General features: G+C 35.5%; 1 pseudogene; it reads right to left on the bottom strand.

Moving 5' to 3' along the window:
- Window positions 1-568: 568 nt before the first annotated feature.
- Window positions 569-1,498, bottom strand: LOC126066875 (olfactory receptor 2T33-like; annotated as a pseudogene).
- Window positions 1,499-3,780: the final 2,282 nt, after the last annotated feature.

Here is a 3,780-nt window from a genome sequence, read left to right as displayed (position 1 = left end):
AACAAAGGTCATGAAAAGCCAATTAGCATTTTTATATTCTGTCTGGAAGTTTCTTTAACAAATCTTCCCACAGCAACATTTTGCAAATATTTCTTGATATTTTCTTACGTATTTTATGTTTGATGGTCACATTGGGTCCTTATTTCATTTGAATTTATTTTATCTACATTATGTGATTTAGGATATATGTTTTGTTTTCAAAAGGTATTATCCCCATCAAAATTAATGATTTCCATTATTTATCAAAAAATACAAATTATACACATATCATATGCTGTTTAGAAACTCAATCACTCATACTTATTGCCAGAGCCCTAATTTCAGAGCAAAAACACCACTGCAAGTTATGACAGGAGGACAAATATAATTTTTAATTAATTTACCATATATAAAAATAATCATATAGGAACAATGCAGCCAGATTGGCAAAGCAAGAGCAAAATAACTTGATACAACACAAAAGAAGAATTTTAATGGGATGAACAAAATAACAAAACAATATTTTAGAAACGTAACCTGTATCAAGTTTGGTTGCTGCCATTTTGGCAAATTATGCTCAGGATTGATATCACATAAAATGTTTTTCCAGCCACCTCCTCAAGGCCCCCTTGACTTCTTTATTACACTGAATATAAGGGGGTTCAAGACAGGTGTGAAGATGGTATAAAAAGCTGAGACCACCTTATCGTGGTCCTCTGAACCATTAGATTTGGGCCTCATGTAGATGAACATGATGGTGCCATAGAAGAGTCCCACAACCACCAGGTGAGAGGAGCAGGTCTTAAAGGCTTTTTTTCTGGGCTCCAGCTGACCGCATGCGGAGCACTGCAGCCAGGATAAGGCTGTATGAGGCCAAAATTAGAGACAAAGGGATCAAGAGCATCAGAATGCAGCAGACATACATGAAAAACTCAAAAATTGTGGTGTCAGCACAGGCAAGGCGTACCAGTGATAGTGCTTCACAAAAAAAGTGATTGATTTCCCGTGAGTGACAGTAAGGGAAGCTCAAAGTGGCACCAGCCTGCATCAGCCCATCGATCCCTCCCAGGAGCCAGGAACCTGATGTCATGAGTAAACAGAGCTTCTGACTCATGAGAATGGGGTAGCGTAGTGGGTGACATATGGCCACATAGCGGTCATAGGACATGCCCGTTAAGAGGAAGCATTCACTCCCTCCCAGAGTGAGAAGCAGGAAGATCTGGACTCCACAGCCAGTGGGAGAGATAGACCTAGTGTCCATCAGGTAGTTGGCTGCCATTTTGGGAACGATGGTGGAGACCAGCATCGTGTCCATGAAAGAAAGCTGGCTAAGCAGGAAGTACATGGACATGTGCAGTTGAGGGTCCACATGAATGAGAATGATCATAAGGGTGTTGCCCATCAGTGAGGTGATGAAGATCATAAGCACCATGGCAAACAGGAATAGGTGGATCTGTGTGTGGTTAAAGAGCCCTAGAAGAATGAAGTTTATTCCTGTGGTGCCGTTTGCACTGACCATGGCTCTACTGGTGCCTGAAAGATGTAAGAATGATGCAGAAGTGAGATTTGTTTAAAAGGAAGCTTGTACATATCTTTATGAATACTTGATCAAATGACTTGGGAAATCTCAGACTCGGAGGGCTAATTACCACTTTAATCTTTTACTTACAAACAAGATTTTTTGCCATAGCATACTACTATCCATCTCTGCTGTTACTATACATTATTTTTTATTCACACAAAATTAGATAACACATACATCTTTTTGCCTTTTGTCTTGCCTTTTTGCCTTCACTTTTCCCCATTTTACCTTGCCTTTTTCATTGCCTTTTTGCCTTTATGATTTGCCTTTTTGCCTGTGTACCGGTTTGACTTCTCTTTTTGCCTTTTACCGTATTGCCTTGCCTTTTTTTCCTTTTTGTCTTGCATTTTTCCCTTTTCCCTTTTTGTTACATTTTACCCTTTTGCCTTCTCTTTTGACTTTTTGCCACTTTACCTTTTTTCTGTTTCCCTTAGCTTTTTGCCTTTTTGTCCTTTTGCCTTGCCTTTTTCCCCTCCCTTTTTCCCTTTTTTACCTTCCACATACATATACAGTAGTACAAATTACTCCTCTGTTGTTTTTTAATAACTTGTCAGTATGCCACACGTAATTTACTCATGGTGTTAAGAAATATTACTTATGCAATCCGAGTTCTTTACCCTTTTGGTATTTCTATATTGAAGGAAATTCAGATTTATGCACTTTAGTAGGTATTGAGGTGATATGCCTATAGTTATTACTTTTGCATGTGTTTTAGATATTTGCTTAATGTATTCTCACATGATTTTCTTCAATATCAAGACAAATTAAAATTTCAAAAGTTTCAAAAAAAAATTACAACCAATAAAACTAAGTTTGATGGGGAAAAAACAAAAGCAAAAATTCTCTATTCCACACTTACATGCAGCCTGTGCTCTAAACACACTAGGCTTTCAGCCACCACAGATACTACTGTACCCATCACCACATCATTTATATTATCATGACTTGCATTCCGGATCATGGTGCCTACATCTCGCTAAGTTTAGAACCCCCTCAATGTTTAAACTTTTATGTATTATGTTCTTAAACAATGCTGCTGGTTTTAATTTATATATCCATTCTAAGGGAGCCCTGGTGGTACAGTGGTTAAGCTTTCGGCAGCTAACCAAAAGGTTGGCAGTTCAAACTCACCACCCACTCCTTGGAAACTCAATGGGGCAGGTCTACTCTGTCCTATAGGGTCAGAATTGACTTGACAGCACAGGTGTTTTGGTTTTATCCATTCAAAAAAAAGTTAATAATTTCAGAAATGAACATAATTCGTATTGCATGCAATTTTCATATAAATTTGGACATCAATAATCTTATACTTTTAAAAGTAGAAGACAAAAACTAATCCATTAATTATGACTTATCCAAATGATAGTCTCATATAATGAACCTGAGGTCCAACATCTCCCACAGGTAAAATATACAGGTACTCATTCACTTTCAGAATAGCTCCTCTTTTCACTAGAACCTATAACTTCCATTTCTTTTACGTCTAAGTATTTTTGGTGGTAGAAATGGATGCACATGTAAATGGATTCACCTATTATACTTAGGTAGGTGGTGTCTTTTGCTCACAAATTCAAATTGTCAAAGAGAGCTGTGAATTCAGGATTACCAACAGTATTATGTTTGGACTTCATTCATAATCTGTGGTGTAGTAAATCCTTTTTTAGTTTTTCTGTAACTTATTTGGAAAACATTGCAAATTTTGTGAATGGTCTATGATCTTCAGACCTTTAATACATATTAAAATTTTTTGATTCTTAGTATATACCAACAATGACATATTATTAAAATATGTAGATGTTCCATTTTTCAAAATTGATATAAATATGCTATAATAGTGAGCATATCATTCTTTTATGCTTTGTTCCCTCAAATATATATATTTTGAGTGAAATATATATATATTCAGTTTAATATATTAACTACTGGCAATTTTTATTACATCATATATATGCAATTTATGTATATAAATATACATGTATATGCATATAATGTTTATTTAAGAATACTTAGCTTCTTTCCAATCTTTTGTTAATATAAGTAAATGTTTTACTAGAATATTTTCGATTTAAGATAATTGCATCTCCACCTTTTACACTCCAGTCAACTGTCAATTTGTGTGATAATTCCTCCACATATTTTACTGTTAGATGCGATAATTAACAGCAATCATATAAGTGTGAAAATAAATTTAAATTGCATGTCACTTAAGTTACATGGCA

Source organism: Elephas maximus, chromosome 24 (genome assembly GCF_024166365.1).
Source record: "Elephas maximus indicus isolate mEleMax1 chromosome 24, mEleMax1 primary haplotype, whole genome shotgun sequence".
Taxonomy (NCBI): Eukaryota; Metazoa; Chordata; class Mammalia; order Proboscidea; family Elephantidae; genus Elephas; species Elephas maximus.
This window is presented reverse-complemented; position numbering and strand designations above follow the sequence as displayed.